Source organism: Athene cunicularia (assembly GCF_003259725.1).
Source record: "Athene cunicularia isolate RWA chromosome 5 unlocalized genomic scaffold, athCun1 chr5_part1, whole genome shotgun sequence".
Classification (NCBI taxonomy): domain Eukaryota; kingdom Metazoa; phylum Chordata; class Aves; order Strigiformes; family Strigidae; genus Athene; species Athene cunicularia.
The window spans coordinates 29079440-29098653 of NW_020799101.1; the positions used below are offsets into that span (position 1 = coordinate 29079440).

Sequence of the window (19214 nt, forward strand, 5' to 3'; positions counted from 1 at the left end):
AAAAAAAAAAAAAAAAAAAAAAAAAAAAAGGAAATAATCTCATAATTATGTTTCCCATATAGTTTATTTTTTCTCTGTCTCATTGTGGATTCTGTCTCATATACAGGCCTGAAGTACTAATACACATGAAAACGTGAGAGTTTCACCCTAGAAAAACAATTAGATATAATTCCCTTACAACATAATATCAGTAACTTGATTTTTATTGCATCAACCAACAGGAGCGGTGAAATGACACACAAACGAGAACAGTCACAATACTCATCCGTCCAAAACCTGAATTAAGTCTTAAATATAACAGTTACTAGAGTGCTTAATTATGTTTTAGTGGCTTTAGTGGCTGGTACAATAAATCAAAAAATAAAATTTAACACATAGGCATTCACTCATATACACACCCTACATATAGTTAACCTAATTCCCTCTCCCTTTTACGTATAAAACAGCCATAGAAATAGAACTTCTGATACAGCCAAAAACGTACCTTTTACTGAAAGAGGGGAGTTCAGCACACATTCTTACAAAGATGTTTACAAGACATACATAAATTATGCATAGCTATTAGCAAATTGCATCCTAAACATTACGCTTTCTTTGCTTTAAACTCAGACAAGAAAACTGCTATAGCAGCTCATACTGAAAATGTTAATAACTGGGCTAAGTATAAAAAATTTAACTAGAATAACGAATGTTTAAAACATGGGTGCCTTTACCAGATCCAAGAACACGCTCTGTAGGAAAACAAAGCAACAATACAATTGAAGACAGCTTAAAGAAAATAATAAAGGTGTAAAATCACTGTTTCAGCTAACAGGTCCTCACCATTTCCATGCATATGTTTGCATATTGTTAGTTTCATATTTTAGTCTCTCATTTACACAACACATGCACATCATTTGTATTATGTAAACTTCAGCAAATATTAGTCATTTGTGGATCATAGAGCAAATGTTTTAAATGAGGTGATTTAAACCATTTCTCATTATTAATGAACACTGATCAGGTGTCTGCGTATCCAAAATTACATGAATATGCATGGAAAAAAACCCAAGGAATTGTTTATAAAGAACTTGGCTTTTGATTCTTGGTGTACTACAGCTAAGGTTTTAGAAATGTACAACAGTAGGTATCAACCAGGTTTGACACTAGGGAACTGGGTCTGCCAAGAGGCAACACCATTTCATTGGACTAAAATGTTCAACAAGTATGCTTCTTGGTCCTGTGTTACTGCCTTTTCAGCTAGAATGGTTACTGAAGGAGATTACAATCTTCTTTATGTAATCTGATTTCTATTTAAAGATGATATAGCTGAAAAGGATTTGCATAATTATTTCCATAAGTACATGTAATATCAAGGGGAATCCAACGTCCAGTTTGCTAGGCACTGAAATCCAGTTCGTGCAACTCCCTTTCTTTTGTCAAGTGAATTAATAGACTGAGGGAGTCCTCTAGCTGTGTGACACTGGTGCAGGCGCAGCTAGTTAATACTTGTCACCTGCTCTAGGCTGGTAGTTGCTGCTGCCCGGACTGGGCTGGGTATGTCCCTGCACAGTGCAGGACTGATGAAGAAATAAAATACATTGCATGTTTCGTAACTCCAATGCTCTTGTTAACATAGAAACAGAAGATGTTTCATTTAATTTTGAACTAGATAAAATAATTCAGTGCAGCATAATGCAAATAGTGTGACAGATGTTATAAAAGGTTATTACATTAAAAAATAAATAAGCTAGATTTTATGTACGCGCTCTGTCTTTGTCACCGTGTAACCTACTGTATAAATAAGCATGATGAAAGTGCTGATTGATAGAAAATGCATTATACTGTAACTGTAAACGATGAAAGAATTCAGTTCATTATTAGATGTATTGGTATGTGACTGAGAGTCAGTATTGTTTCACTCCTGGATATTTAACATGCAGTTAAGGGAAGAGCTTAATGTACAGGAGGTACAGCTTCAGAACTGATAGCACAAGATGCTATTGCTAATGCTATTTTTTAATCCATTAAACACCTACACTCTAAGCAGTTGCATCGAAAAATTAGCTACCAGCTCTATCAGTGCTGCACAAGCCTAGTCTGGCAGGACTACTTAATCCTGTGGTGAGAAGATAATTTAATCTTCAGATTCATTCTTCCCTCAGCTTTAAGTGAGCAAAGGCTGCTCCATTGTGACAGTCTGTGGATGCTATGATATAGATTACTGTTTAATAGCCAAAAATGAGATTAAGAAAGTTAAAGTCACAGGTTTCTCACAGCAGCCACAAAAATAAATAAATGGGTAATATTTGATTTCCCACAACATCTGTCATTTTCAAAAACTGGGGGAAAAAAACCCAAACAACAACATACTGGAAAAACTGCAAAATATTTACAGCATGATTAGCTGTGTGCATGCATGGCTGGTTTTGTGTTCCTGAAGCCACTCAAGAGAAATCCAAAACACTGTTATATAAGTTAAAGAATTTTGGCTTTTTATTCCTTCTCACTCAATACAATCAATATTTCTCAACGGACAAATAGTGGAATTTAAAAAAAGGCAGTAGCATTTATCCGTGAATAAGTTTGGCAAAAATATTTAAACCATGAGAAGTTGAATTCCAAAACAAAGCAAGTTAAAGCCTTACTTCCCCTGATAAAAATACTCTTAAGAAATTCAGGCTGGCTTCATTGAGACACATTTTTTGACACTTTATACTAAACTGTGCCTTATTTTTCCCTTATTTTTTTCTTTAAAAAATTACATAAAACATTTTTTGTGTGAAAAATCACACCCGAAAATTCTGCCCAAATGGAGACTGGAACAATGCCTTGTAACAGTGTTAATTGTCACCATGGAAACCAGAAGAATAAGCCATTTTGAAACTGGTATAGAAGGCACACATTGAGCAACTCAAGCATTTTTCAGCCTCCCTCAGTGTTAAGGAACAAGATGCCTAGTCACTGAGAGGTCAGAGAAAGAAATCATCATGAAAGGTTCGTAGATGTGCACTGTCTGGTAAACAATAAAAAAATCTGTACACAGTTAACAACTCTGGAAGACTGCGCACTGCATCTTTCAGAAAGAGAAACACCACAAAAAGATGATCAGGACTGGGGTGCGGATTCCACCCCTCGAGCAAAACTTTAGGGCAATATTATGCGAACCTTGCCCCTAAAGCTCCCTGGGAATTCTGTTGTTGTAATAAAACTTCAGAAGAGGAAAGAAAAAAAAAAAAAAGCCTGCATGATGGAATTCAAAATAATGCTCTAAAAGCACACAGAGAGATTAAGACATCCATTGTAAGACTTTTGTATGGTGCTTCTGTTGGTTATAGTGAAAAGAGACTAGACATATTGAACACACAGTGGAGCTATGGCTATGAAGTACAGAAGAATTAAGCCAGTGAACTTTCTCCATTATTGGAATAAGGGTGTGCTATTTGTAGGTGTTCTGCATTCCATCATTCACATACTAACAAAATATCTTCAGTCAGATGTCACGGTATGATATACAACTGAGATCAGGACTGAGGAACTGACCTGAAATTTTAGTTTTACCTGGACCGGATCTCAGAATTTTAAAAACTCATCATCTGGAGTGTTCTGAGTGCTGTGGACACAAACACATTCGCACACATGTTCAGTGTCTGTATGTGCATGCGTAGTCAGCACTGGCACACATTTGCAAAATATACTGCATGCATAAAAATGAGTAAAGAATACTCTGCAAGCAAATTCACCGGATATGTAATATAAATATGTATAAACATATAGCAATGCACATATAGCAATATTCGTCCATCATCTCTTCACACGCATTTCTCACTTTGCTTTCTGGATAATGTTTGCACTCTTCATGCTAGGCTTCATGGTGGCCCCTTAGGAAGCCCATGCCTAATGCCATTCAGTGATGAACAAAGAGTCTTTTTATTCCAAAGTCCAGGGTCCAAAGCTCAGCTGTATACAAGCAAAGTGAAGGAATCTGCTAGAGGCCAGCCTACCCTTCACAATAGCTCTTAATGCTTCTACCTTTTTGGTACTATCAGTGTGAAACATTTTAGAAACCGTCCAGAAGCTTGGTTATATTTCTTACGCTGTCAGTAGCACTAGAACCTCTGGACAACATTCAAGATCTGGGCTGAGTGATCTGTCTAGATAAATAGCAGTTGCTGTTTCTTGCAAACTTCATGTATTTCACTATTAGCAATTTATGGCAAATAATTGCACAAGGAAATTATAAAGACTCCTACAATTGTCCTTGTAAATTAATAATAGGCTTTCTTGATTGGGATAAATTTGCTGCTGAGCCTCTGGAAAAATTAAAAAGTGCAATGTCATTTAAAATTGCCAGAACTCACACAGCAAATTACATCTGAGGTTAAGAATCAGTTTTTCGTCTTCCAGCTTATTCCATTTGCATGATCTGGAAATCATATTACATTGGCTATGTATTGTTAATTGGACATAGATTGCATTATCTTTGATATAAATCAAACTACAAATATTAAAATGAATTGCAAATTCTCTAATAGAAGATCATAAAACAATCTTTTTAAAGTATCTCCCATTAATAATTTAATTCCAATTATATCACTCAGAAAACTCAAGAAGGAGAGCGCTAACTTATTTCCATTTGCTTTTTTCCCCTACAGATAAGCACAATAGTATATGTATTTCTGTGAGAGTGCATGTGCATATGGGTGCATGTCTATAAAACAAAACAAATCTCAGCCCTTTTCTCTTAAAGCCCTGTAGACACCTTGCTTTTTTGTTTCAGAAAGCAGTAAATGCAGATTACACTTCTGCTAAGTGTTCCTCACTGTGGCAGCTACAGAAATAAACACATTGAAAGAAATATTAAGTAACTCCATGAACTAAATTTTGCCTACATTAAAAAATTATTCAGTCAGTACCTATTGTTCTGCCTTTTTTTTTTTTTTTTTTTTTTTTTGATCCTAACCCTTTAAATTTTACTATAAATGTAATATCTTTTTGAGGACTTTGTATGCCCTTTAATGAATTTATATTAAATATTTAATACTGTTTAGGGCATATCCACTACTACCAAAAACAGTTATATTCCCAGCAGTCCCACTGTTTCAGGCAGAGGGCTTGATTGATCCTCCTAGCCTGAATTGAGTAGAATGAAAAGAAGCAGTTGGAAAATAGCTGCAATCATTTAATGCAGATGACCTCTGACAGGCTCACAGCTCTTCTATCTGAACAGAAATTTGCATGGGGTCTCTGTGCAGAGGAACAATGTAACCTAAATGGTAGACAATCTTTATTCTAATGAAGTGGGTGTCAAGGTCAATGTAAAACTGCAATGATAAATGGTGCACCACTAGGCAAGAGAAGTTGCATAGGCATTGTAGTGCTTTCACATTAATTGAAGGCTGAAATGCACTGAGTGAAAGCACAAGACTCTCTTTTCACCATAATGTGTTAATGCACAAATGTTTAAATGTTTTATTCAAGCCCCTAGCCTGTTGGCACAAATCTTATTGCAAACAAAAATACAATAGTTGGCCAATAACCAGAAAAATAGAACTTTTTATTAGCTTGCCTTATTTCTTGAATCCCTAACAACTTCCACAATCTACTCAGAGTACCAAAAGAATAACAAGTCTCCAGACACCTAATGTAATTCCCATGATCCTTTTTCTATTTAGGATATCTGTCTTTAATTAGTTCCAAACAAGCAAGCCTTTAGACAACTCTTCATTAGATACCATTCCCAATGAACTAACTGCGAGAAGAAAAGTCATGCTTCAATATTATTATTTCCTAGATTCCAAGTTTTCTTTTGGTATATAGTTAACATCTCCAGGTGCCTTTTGTTCTCAGTGAGAATTAGACCAGTAAAACTGGGTTTTGTAATGCAAAGAGTTGTGTGCCTAGAGTGGGGACTAAACTACAATCTGTTATTGTGGCTTTGTCAAAACTGCAATACAACTATAATTATAGTACTTCATCAGTCGATCAAGCAATTTGTAGAAGGCAGTACATTTTGTCTTATAAAAATGAGGAGGACAGTAAGCTGCTTTTTAAAATCCTGAGCTGCTTAAGCTTGTTAAGGGTATATTGTTTGCTAATACACTCATTAGCAGCCAAGCATTTTAACTTCATCAATTAAACGGGAAATGGTGTTGCACCATTAGTTTCACAAAATGCTAAAATACAGATAGCGGTCTACAGCTAAGAATTTGAGAAAACCTATTTTCACCTGCAAGCTGCATTATACACTTCAAACTGGTTTTTATGCAGCGACATATACATGGGGGGGGTGGTGAGGGGCGGAGGGGGGTGGTGGTGTCTGTGCATGAATGTAGGTGGTGAAAGCCCTGCATATAGTTGTGAAGCTAATTATATACATACACATACACACCCACTTCAAATTTCCCGAGTCCCATAAGGATTACTGTTAAAGCACAGCGTCATTTCTTGACACCGATGAACATTTACGCATCTGAGTAATCCCAGGGATGACAGAAGTTTATTCCTGTGAACAACTAACAGCTCTCCTGGATAACTAAAGGGTTTGCAATATGGACGATAAATTTTGAATATTTATCAGCCGTTATAGTTTTAGGCTCTTCTGCGCAAATAGATGTTAACAATACGATTACAGTTATTAGACAAGGAGCTATAGCTTGTTACTAATTAAGAGGATCTGCAGTACTTTCAGTTTCTGGGAGGCTGTGAGTGGCACGTACTGTACAATGCCATTTCTATTTTACAACTCGTCTGTGCAAGGGAATTTTCCATACGGAAATCAGTCTTCAGGATATTACAATTCAAGAGAATGGAAAAAAAAAAAAAAAAAAAAAGTATAGTGTAAAGGAAAAAAAAAAACACCAACACGTTACTGATGAAACTGTTTAAAAAACTGTACAGCTTCATCTGTGTGTGATTTGTCAGGTCTGAAGCTTTGACGTGCCCAAGGGGCAGACCCCAGCGGGGAGTAGGCTGCAGAGCTAAATAGCTGTGAAAGAAGTCTTAATGTAGGATGGAATTCAAACTAACCTTGACATGACCTCGGGAAAAATATGCAAAAAGTAAAATGAATGCACTCTGCAAGATACATCCTAATTTTGTGGCCGAGCTGGTTAGTTTCACAAACATAACTGGGACTTTAAAAGCAAAATAAAATGTGAGGAAAATGGGGAAACTTCGGAATTCAGAGTAAAAACTTAAGCGGGCATGGGGTGTTGCTGTGGAGGCATATGAACCATTTGGAAACAATCCAAATAAAAACCAACACTGAACAATATTGTTGTCAGCCTGTCTATTCAGGAAAATTGTTTTTTTAGGTTGAATATAAATGACACAAAGCCAAGATTACATCATTTCATTACAAAGTCTGTTGTGGCTTTTAGCCGAACAAGCCCCATGGATCTCCTGGCTGATGGCAGTAATTCAGTAAGAAGTTTTAAGGGCTTCTCTTTTTTTTTTTTTTTTTTAAAAAAAAAAAAGCTTTGTTACTCTAAATATAAAGGAATTTTGTTTAAATACTGATTATTTATTTTTTTTAAAATCTACATCCCTGAGTTTGTTATGCAAGTTTACTACTTGATACAAACAGTAAAAATTTGAGTGGGTATATTAAGTTTTGATTTGGCTTTATTATGCATTTTGCCTGTCTTGCTTAGTGTTCAGTTAAGCAGGAGGACATCCACCTTAATATAGCAGCCAAGAATTGACTATTTCACTAGATATATGGAAATTTTAATTGAGTGTCAACTTGTGTTGAAATTCAATCCCATTACCTTCAGAATGCAATTTTGTAGCAGTACCAGTTATTTACTACACTATTAACCAGATTTTAAATATAATTAAATTGCTAAGAACATATACAAAATACAGCAGTTTGAATTCATATAGCAAGGGTAATCAAGTATCAGGTGCATGAGATTCCACTAGATCTAGAAACTGCCAGCCACCTACAAATAAAGACAACCCTGGCAGATGATGGTAGAACATGGTCCCACCATACAGGTTATAGTGCAGCTCAGGTAAGGCCACAGAGTTGGTGTACTTCATGTTATAACAATCTACCAATCTTGTGAACTAGATGTTTTACTGGGATCTTTGGCTGGTATACCCATGCATTTCTGAGATTCATCTTGCATTGCTTGCACCAATGTAATATTAGAACTTAGAGGTTTTCTCCACACCTTGCACCAGAGGTGTGACTTTTGGTACAGACTAATACAGATGCAACCAACAGACATGCTTAATATATCAAATATGGATTTAGCTTAATTTACATTTATTTAGGTGCCTGGAGAATAATTGATATTAAATAAATAAAAACACGATGTTCTTCAAGAATTATTAACTACTATACCTTTGGGTTAGTAGACAGATATATTTATTGAAGAAAAAACAGAGTGAGGGAGATTCTAAAATACTGGTGTAGACTGCACTTAGCCCATTACTGAGCAAAAAATGTATTTGATGACAGGGAAACTGTTTGGCCTGGAAACAAAAAGGTGGAGTTGTAGCTCCATCCTTGGCTGGATATTCTGAAACGCTGACACTACATGTAGCAAATCTCATATAGCTACATTTTTACCTTTACATATTTACAAAAATAAAATACAACAAAGTAAGATTATGGAGATTGTTTGAAGAAGATAATCAAAGAAAGTAATTTATAACCTGTTATCTTCCCTTCTGGTAAGATGTGCCTGCTTTTGCAGTATGCATGAAACATAAAATTGGAACTCCTCTAAATAAAGATTTAATTGCAAATGCGCCGACTATTGTCAGGCTGTGTGTTACAAGAATCATTTTATTTTGAAATAGATGTTCCTGAGCATCTATCTTTCACAGACTGGCTCTTCTGAAGCCCTTACTCCAATGTTACTCAGCCAGAATGCTAATAGTGGTCAGTAATAGCCTTCCATGGGTGAGGTTTGCCTGAAAATCAACAAATAAATTATTCTCTCTTCTAGTAATACCTACTGGGATATGTTTGAGTGTTGCCTATCTCTGGATCCTCTTCCTCTTACTTATTTGCTAAACTGTTTCACGGGAGAAAATGTTCCCCACTGCAAAAAAGAGCCAAATGGATATCTAAGTTCCTCAGACCAACAGAGGCAGAACTCAAAGTCCCCACCAAAGGACAGGAAAATCCACAAAGATCAGTACACCCACCATTTAAGGCACAGTGGCTTTAGTGATCCAAATTACTAGACCTTGTCAACTGTGAGAAAAGAAAATCATCCCTGGCCTGTGGCAATAGCCCTGCAATCTCTGCAGGCTGGTGAGTGACCTCAAGACCAGACAAAATCTGTGTCTAGCTTGCTCAGTCTCTAACCTCAGAACATGTGGATCTGAGTTCTCATTACCTACAGTTATCTAGGGTAATAACATGATCTTTAAAGTATTTGAACTTTTTTCTACAGGACAGAACTTACCCCTGTTTGAGGACCCACATAGGTGCTCATCGGAAAGGGTGTTGACAGCTGATTTCTCAATTTGCCCCAAAGTTATAATGAAAAATATAATTTTTATTTTAAATGTACATCCTGTACTGTATTAAGTAAAGTGAAAGCTAATAGTTTTTATAATGTTCTATTTGATTTGTTCCTTATAATTTCCCTTGAGTTATGTCAAAGTTGGCACACGCAGCAGGTCCACTAGGAGTGCTAAAACATTTCCACTGACTATCTAAAACACTGACAATCACTGTAATTCCTCTTACAGCAATACCATTACAATGTACTGCGTCAAAACTATTGTTAAAACATGTTAAAAAGAAAGTTACATAGTTTACTTATTGTCATCTCTAGACAGACATATCCTGGATCCTTCAAGAGACACAGTGGATAGACACTTTTCCAGTACACATCAATGTCATTAAAACAAAAGGAGAAAGTTGGCATCCCAATGCCATTAACTGTGTTAACAGTGGGCTAATCTCATTTTATACTGAATTTTAAAAATTCTTAAGAACTCGGTATTTCATTTGTAATATTACTCTACAAAAAACATAGTACTTTTATAAAAAAAAGAAAAAAATACTCTCAAGTTGAAAAGTTATTTTTACGATCAACTACAAACCGCTTTCAAGAGCAAATTTATAATGTAACTGCTGACACAGCCTAAACTATGGCTGTGTGAATGCTGCAGAAACAGCTATTTCAGAAAACATTTTGAGCATTAGGAGAAGTCCAACTTTGTTTAAACCTGAACTTACTTTTTTACAATAGCAAGTAATGTTAACAGCATGCTGAAAATGTTAAGGCTAAGTGTACAGTGTCAAAATAGATCGAATCTCTCTGAAAACTGGAAATTCAAGCTTTTTAAACATAATCCAGATGTTTGGCTTTTAATCACATTTCAAGAAAGAGGAAACTTATGCAATACAAAATTCATACATGCATATTTCATTAGTGCCTTTCCTATCACTGAATTAAAAATTTCTAACATATGTTTTCCTCAAACAGATAATGTTTTAAATTAGAAGAGCTGGCAAGAAGTTGTACACCTCACAAATGTCATTGAATTATTTTAACATGGAAGAAAATATTTCGGTTTTTACCGTATTAACAGATTTGATAGCAAATGCTACAGCAGAGATCATTTTTTGCCTTATCAATAGGAAGTTCAATAGTCCCTGAAACAAACTAAGTGTATAAAGATGACTGAACAGCAAGAACTAACAACTAGCCTGCTTCAGAATATCAGACTGGTAACACTCTGAGAGACCGGTAGGTGTTTAACACTGATGCTTTCTCTCTTCCTCACTGCAGATCAAAACAGGATAATGCTATGCCCAAGCAGCTTCTTCAGCAAGAACCAGACTACCCTGAAGGTGGAAAAACTTCTTCCAAGATGTATTTTAACTCCAGAACACTTAAAAACATCACTACATCTGCTGAATGATATTTTAAGGACTACACCAGTGTGACCATTGCTTCTAAAAACTAACATACATGATAAATTTTTATTTTTAACCATCGGAGTCTTAGAAAATTAGACTCTGAGTTTATTTCTAAAAAAAGGACTTTCTGAACACAATAGTATTTTAATATTTTCAATAATTTAAGACAATAAAAATTAGAGGAACTATCACACATATAATGGTAAAAGGGGAAAAGATACCTGCGTGTGGCATGGGGCTTGTTCTTTAAGACCCTTGTAACTTCCGAGGAGTATGTGAAATGTGATTGTGATGCACCAGGAACAGAAATATGCACTCTGTTATACTGTGTTGTGATGGAGTGTGATGTTACTATGAACTTCAGTTCTGTCCAGAAATGTTGGACATGCCCAAAGCCAGCCTCTGTACCTCCAAGTGCTGCTATGCCTAAGAGAGATACTTAGCCTCTTTCTAAATGGCCACCAGCAAGGGTATGCCTAATGTAGCCTTTGACAGGCAGGCTCAAGCTTGCCATTCCTATGCCTCAAATAGCTGCAGACCTGCAACAGTCATGTGTGAAGTGGAGAAATACTCCTCTCAATTTAAAACAGGAAACTGAGATACAGATGGACACCAAGTCCAGCCTTAGGGAAGATCTCTGATGTGGGAACACAAGTCTTTTGAGATTCACTCCAGCGTTCTGTTGAACAGCGTTTTGTCTGAGCTTAGAACACTTAATGTTGTTTGTTTCACATTAGACTGAAAAAAAAAAAAGTTTATTGCACTTATGATACATTTTAGTGATTGTAGAAAACACCTCAGCTCTAAAGTCAATAAATCTTCATTTCTACAAGACATTTAGGAACTAACACTAATATTTACCTTTACACTAATATTTACCTTTAAAAGAATACATTAATGCAGTGACACTGAACTCATTTTGTCTGCTGAACAACTAGCGAGACAGAAACAAAAGAAACTTTTCCTCTGTTTCTTTCTGTTTCCCTGATTTCAGGTGTCTGTTTTCAAGGATTTATTCTTCTGCTAAATGTGAACTCTGTTATTTGCTGGCATGATGAAAGCTGAAAGCTTCTTCTCATCTCTAATGGCATTCTGCCAAAATATTCTCTGACAAAACTTGGGCTGATTCACAGGTCTGAAGTTCCAGAAATTGTCATAATCTAACCTCACCACTTGTACAAAATCTGCCCCAGTCCTACCTTCTCTGTCTATATTAAGCTCTCAACTTTTAGGCTTGGAGCAAATCTTTCGGTATTGCATCTAGCCCTTATTTAAAGTCACAAATGATGGAAAATTCACAGCATTCCTCGGTAAAATGATAAATAACTAGCTTCCTTCACTGTTAGAAACTGTACATCTTGTTTCTAGCTTGAATTTGTTTTATTTTAACTTCCAGTTTTTATCTTCTTATCCCTTTGCCAATAGCTTGAATGGCTGTGAAAGCATGGCATTACTACAAGAATCAAACATGAAACCAGATGACTTGCACTGATCTCGGGTTAAGTCTGTTTGGTGTTTCTGGGATTACAATTTATAGAACCAAAACATAGAGAAGCTGAACAATTTTTGCAGAGGCTGGTGAACTCAAATACACATACTTTGGACATTCTTAAGGCTTGATTTTTCCTAGGGCTGTCAGAAAGCAAATTTTCAAGAACTTGGTCCTGATATAAATGAAAAATGTGTTTGGATTTAATTTGTGCTTATGAACAATACTGCCTGCACTCATGTCTTAGCTTTTACTTGTTAGGCTCTCCTGGCTCACGTTAAGATTTTTTTCCCCTTCTATTCATGCTGGGAAGGAGGATGGGGCGCAGGAGAAAAAAGAACAGTATCAGATGAAGTGGATGATATCAGTGAGAACGTCATGCACAAGGAGAGTATTTTTAGTGCACACCACCAATTGTACTAGCTTCACTTTGGAAATTGTAAAGTTGCATGTGAAGTGAACTTGACAGACCAGGGAATCTGACTCTTTGTGTTTAGCATTTTGTAATGAGCTTCTCTGAAACCAGCACACAGCATAATGCCTATATACTAATAGAACCTGTCTTTCAGCAATTAAAAAAATAATAGTTCTGTAAAGATACTGCAACGAAACTGTAGAAACTGATTTCAGAAAAAAACCCTCACAAGTTCTTGTTGACTTAGGTTGCCTCACTGAAATGCTAATCTCTGTGCTCTAAGCAAACTGATAAACTGGCGATTATAGCATTGGTATTCAAATCTGTGTAACACTTGCAATGTCAGTGGATTTAGAGACTGGTAAGTTATTGCTATTTTAATGTCAGAATTCTATGTAAAGAAGATGAAAAAAGCATGTCTTAAAAATTGGTAAAAAGATGCATATATCTGAGAAGGAAAAAAATGATTCAAAGAAACGCAGCAGCAGGAAATATCAGAACACAAAACCAGTAGTGAAGTAATATGAATCTAATTCAGGATATTTTGAATCTACTTCAGCTGTAGTGAACACTATGGAAGACATGAACTTTTGTCTTTCTGGCATTCTCTCAAGACATTCTGGTTCTGCTTTTGGAAAGCCTATCCTGGTAACCATGCATGCCATTATAGCTGTCTGCCTGTTCAAATACAAATTGGAAAGATCTGTGCCCGTTAAGACAAGATAAATGCTTAAAGTAATGTGTATTAATGTCTTCAACTTTCATTATTGCCTGCCTGGTTAATAGATGTTTGTTATACTATGTAGGGAATTTAGTAATTCCAAATGAAGATGGAAAAATGCAAGAAAAAAACTGAGAAAGGGGTGAGGTGTACAGAACAAGATCCTATTGTTTATTCTGTATTTTCCAGACTTTTTAAGGAATACATTCTATTGAGAATATCAGCAAAAATAAGTGACTGATTTTTACTGTGACAGAACCTTTGTGCATGGTATCTGCCCTTCAGTGACATAAAAGAGTGGTTTCGCTTCTCAGTGTAAGTGGCTGTACCTCCTAACAATCATTTCACAATTAGTGACAATTCTAAAAATAATTTAAAAATATATTGTACCTTGTTGAATACTCCGTGTTTCTAACAGTACTTACTAGGTTACTTTTTCAAATCTACATCTGAGTCCACTATTTTAGGGCATTTCGCTAGCTATTATGCTAGAGGTATATATGTTGCTATAGAACTGAAGTTTAAAGAAATTAATGAATACATATTTTAGAACAGGACATAGAGCTTTTGTACATTAAACGACTACACTAGCACTACATTAACCCTATTAAAGGTAATTTTTCCAACCCATTGGTGATTGGCATTTGGTACTGATGTTTGAAGAATTGCCATTGCATTGATTTTATTCTTTGCCTCTTCAATAAAGTGTGGAAGAAATGGCAGAGGCAGAAGTTAACTGTCCTTTGGTAAAGCCATTAAGCACTTAAGAAAAAGGTTTGAATACTTAAACCATAGAAAAATCTTTAACTATTAGATATGTTTTTAATTTTGAAAACCTTTCATAGGTCTGAAAAACTCCCACTAGTATGAGTACATTTAGATTCGATTGGTACAACAAAAAAGACCGAGTTAAGATTACAAATGCCACACCTGTAGTCACGGAATAATGCCATTGACAACAACAGTTTTAATAAATATTGTACACCATTCTCAAGACGTTAGGTCATACACTAACACAGTGTAGTAGGCCACCTGGTGGTCAAATTAGCTAATTATCCATTTTAATCTAACAAAAAATTAAGAGGACCATACAAAGAAAAGATAAACACGAAAGAAATGCATAACCCCCAGTAACTAAAACCTATTGGAACTAATGTAAGTATATATAAAAGAGTGTTTAATCAACTTATAATATCTTAGGTTTTCTGGGACTGGTCACAGCTTGAGGCAGGATACCAAGGTATATTGAGTAATGTTTTGCTGTGTAAAAAACGAACAGTAGCTAAATTCCTAGGATTTTCCATACCACTTTATAAAACAGGATTCCATAACAGGTCAGTCTATCACACTGTACCCCTCACCTCCCTAGGAAAGACTGGAAGAGAATCTGAACTCAAAAATTCCATAATTGTTTTCTCGGAACTTCCCTGAAAGCTTGAACACAGGTTACAAAAACCCCCATTGGCCGGCACCACTGCTTAAAAGGATGTAGGAACCAAGACTACTATGTCCACAGATCTGGGTCCAAATATCTTACAACTACACGAAGCAATGACAACAGGCATCGGTGCCAGCTACTGTTGACACTGTACGTTCAGACTCGCAAAAGAAGTGGATATGAAATGTAAGGTCACTGCTGACTACTGACAAGTAGCTGAGATGCCTGAACAGATGAGTTAAGGTCAAAACTTCAGAAAGATACTCAACTGTTTCATAACCTGACAGCTAGGGATCACAACATGGGAGAGTGCCTGGTTTTGAGATTTACTCAGTCAGAATCTGCTGGTGTTAAAATCTGTAGCACTAGGGTAGCAAATTCTGGCCCTGGCAGATTAAGCCCGCAAGATAAAAGAATTCAAAGATGCAGCAGTCTGAGGAACCTGGCAAAGGGACCGTATGTTTCAGGAGGGAAGAATTTATTAAGCACAAGAGAGCAAAGCTGTATGCAGGTGACTGGAAATGGGTGGTGTTCTGTGCTATTTTTAATCTTACAAAACTATAAATATCAACACAAAAGACTCTTCTTGTGAGATTGTTACATCAAATTCACAAACAAATCATATCCAAATGGTCTATGTGATTTTAATGAAACCAAATGCCTAAAACATCAGATCTCCCATCACTCTAGGTCTCCCTGTTTGGACATTACCCAGACAGTGAAGAGATGTTCAGAACATACAAGCACCCATAAGCTTTTAAGTGATGTGCAGGCTATTATAGTAGTATTTTTCTAGTGACTGGCTTAAAGGGAAAGAAACTGGGGAAAGTGGTAAGATTCACTTCTGAAAGATTCATTTTCTGGCATGAGTTCACTGGGGTGAAGTGCAGGAAATATACTTCCTCACTGTTTAAACATGCAGGGACAAACCATAAATTTTAACTATCATTTAGGCATGCCTCAGCACCAAGGTCAGGATTTTCTACCTGCTGGTTTACCATGGCAAAGAGCACTGTCTGGAAACCGTTAGTCCACAGAGAGAGAATACCCTGCTGTTCAGCCAAGAAAGAGCTTGTGGGACACATGGCTCTTAAAAGAGATGCAAAAAGCTCCTCACATATATCCCACCTATCCCCCACAATAAGCAATTGTGCTTGCTGTTGCCTGTTGCAGTTGGCCAGCAATATTCTACCTCTCTTTTAATCTTGCTTCTAACAGGAGGAGTTGAATTGTAATTAATGTGAACCAAACAGAAACATTTTCCATGAAACACACATTTTATTGCTTAACATTTTGATATTCTGAGTAACTTTGAAATGTGCCAGGAATAGCAAAGCTCACTACTTCAGCATTTGTGCTGTTAGACAAAAATACATATAGATATGTATCTTACAGACAACTGAACTAAATGAAGATACGTGTCTTTAAATAACTATATTCCCTTTGCTTTGCATCTATACTAAATTCCTAACTACGTTAATCTGCTTTTATGGAGGACTCGGTACTGTTCATTAATTTGTAGAGATACACCCAGCACTTCAATAGAGATTAAATAAAAGGTGGGTTGTGGGTCTGTCAGCAGCTGGAGGCAGCGGGTGAGCTAGTGCCTACTAGGTAACTTGTGGTACTTTACATCTGCTGGAAGTCAAGTGCATCGTGCATGTAAAGGGAGCAAGGTGTGCTGTTGATTCTGGACAGGACAGAAATTCCAAGTTTTGCTGATTTCAGAAACCAGGGCTCTGAGGATCTCTGTTGAAAGATATTTTCACTCTAACTTACCCCTACACTCATTCACTGCTGCTACCATGGTGTGGGGAAAAATGATAGAGGAACAGGAGCTCTATATCAACAGGAGATTCTGAGCTTTAGGCTCAGTCCTTTGAAATAGTCTTACTGTTTAATGACTAGTATCTTGCTTCCTTTCACACACACAGAGACCCTCCCTCTTTTATTTGCTCTTGGTCATTGAACTTTTTTCTTTTTTGAGTCACTCTGTATTGACCATGGCAAAAATCCATAGGCTTTTCCCAAGTGTGCAAAAAAATTCGTAACAATGGTTGTTCATCTCTGTGAAAGACTGTCCTGTGAAATGTTCTGACTGTTTCCTGAGAGGCTCCTGGTTTCTCATGGCCAGCAGCAAAGTCTTACAAAAATCAACAGATGCCACCCATAAGTAACTCAGATTCTTTAATGTTTTCTGCATCTAGATTAATACTCCTGTCCAGGTTTCTGTCTAGGAGTTGGTTATGGATTGTCTCTTCTTTAACATTTCTCTTTTCAATGTTTGTATTGCCATTAGCTACTCACTAGGGGAAGGGTGCCTAGTCTGTATTACACTGGAATACCTCTGGAAGCTCAGACTGATGAACATAAAAGCGTAAAGATACCTGGCAAAATATGCAGCAAAACAGTGGCTCTGTTATTCATTCAGATCGATATGCCAAAAGGTATTTTTGACATCACAGTGAACACTGTTGCCCTGAAAACAATTTGTAACATGTCTCAGGCTTTCAGCATGTTGTTCAATGATTTTGGAATCACTTTACTCCAAGATTTTCTGATATTAGTAAATCATTTATCCACTCTGCATTACTTTCTGGGGGTGCGTGGTCTTTGCTTTGCCACATTGCCTTTTTCAGCAGTTTTACTAGACTAAGAGAATTATGTTTTGGTGGACCCTAGGGTGATTTGTGGGGTTTTGTACTAACTTCGATTTAACATCTAAGCGCTCATCTTCTTCAGATATGTTATATTCAGCTAGAATGCTAGGGAGCAATCACAGTGACTTTCCTGTTGCTTTCAGGTGCTACTTTGAATATTGTCTTCCAACTGAAACTAAAGCTTGTACAGACCTGTGGCCACGGGTGTGTAAAACTCTTGTAAAACAACTATAGTAAACTTTAAGTGATGACATCTCTTATTTCAGGGGTTCCTTGCTGAATGACTGCATTTATCCACTGGTCTCATAATGATTTCATTGCACATCTGCAGTGCTTGGTTGCATCTCTCCAGTCTAATTTTGCTCCTTATCAGTGTTGCACTGCAGCTGGCTCCACAATCCAGCTGGTATCAAATTAGTCATTGATCTAATAGCATAGTTGCAAATATAGCAATTGAATGCCTGGCAGCCTTCTGCATTGCCAGAACACTGAGAATCTTTAGATCTGCTTAAGTCACATTACAGATATCTCCTTCTTCATTAAAACCTTAAATTCTCAATGGTTTCAGACACTATATTTTAATTTCAAAGGTAAATGCAATATTCAATCTGTCTGACTGGCTCTTTTGCTCAAGAACATTTTTCCTTCTACTTTTCATGTTGTCTGTTACACTACATATGTTACACTAAAATGCCTACATTTTCAGTCAGTCTGCATCTGCCCTGCTTCATGGGTTCTTTTGACTTACATCTATGTGTGTGTTCTGCTGTTTCTGTTTGGAAATTTCTCTGGATAGTTTGGCCACTGTTTGGAGGCATATATTAGGTTGGCTTTACTCTAATGTCTTCCCTTTGAATGGGAACTGTGAACTTCACAAGTTATCCTGGGGAAGAGATATAATCAAGAAATATTTTATGTCTCCAGTTACACATGGATGCTCTAGTTCCTGGCACCATACCATATCCCATATTCTGTTTCTGGTATTGGTTTAGAAAACATTTTTATAGCTTTAAATTTACTTATCATTATGATAATTGCTTTTTAGAGATGAAATCATTGTTTCTATTGCCTCAAAGCAAGGCCTTTTTTGTCTGGACTTCCAGTTTTCCTGGTGCCCAGAGTCACTGCTATCCTATGATTTTAGGTGTTTTTTACCCAGGTAGTCACAGGTATTTCCTTCCTCTCTAATGTGACTGTTGTCTCAGATCTCATATGCTACATTTGAGGAAATTAGATGGAAGAATTCAATATTTCTAGTCTTAAACTGGCTCTTTATTCACTGGCTTGATTGATTCTTGAACTTTGGTGGGCCCAGGGAGCCCAGACCAATAGTCTTCATCAACAATGAAACCTGTTCCCTTGCGTCTAATCCTCTGGGCACTGAGAGTTAGCTACCGATCTACCATATATTCATGAGTTGATGAGGAACTGCTGTTTGGCAATATTTACAAAACAATCATCCTATATGTTTATTAAAACTGAATCAAATATGTATCTTCATACCCACTCTAATTTTTAGTAGGTGTCTTAGAAATTTTACTCTCCACTTGGCAAGGAAACTGCACACAGCAACTATAAGGCTCAAACAGCACAATGGCCATAGCATCTAACCGCT

General features: G+C 36.6%; 1 protein-coding gene across 3 annotated transcripts in view; it reads right to left on the minus strand.

Annotated features, from left to right (window-relative positions):
• Positions 1-19214, minus strand: part of AKAP6 (A-kinase anchoring protein 6) — a 287672-nt gene that overhangs the window by 55379 nt on the left and 213079 nt on the right. The window lies entirely within an intron of this gene.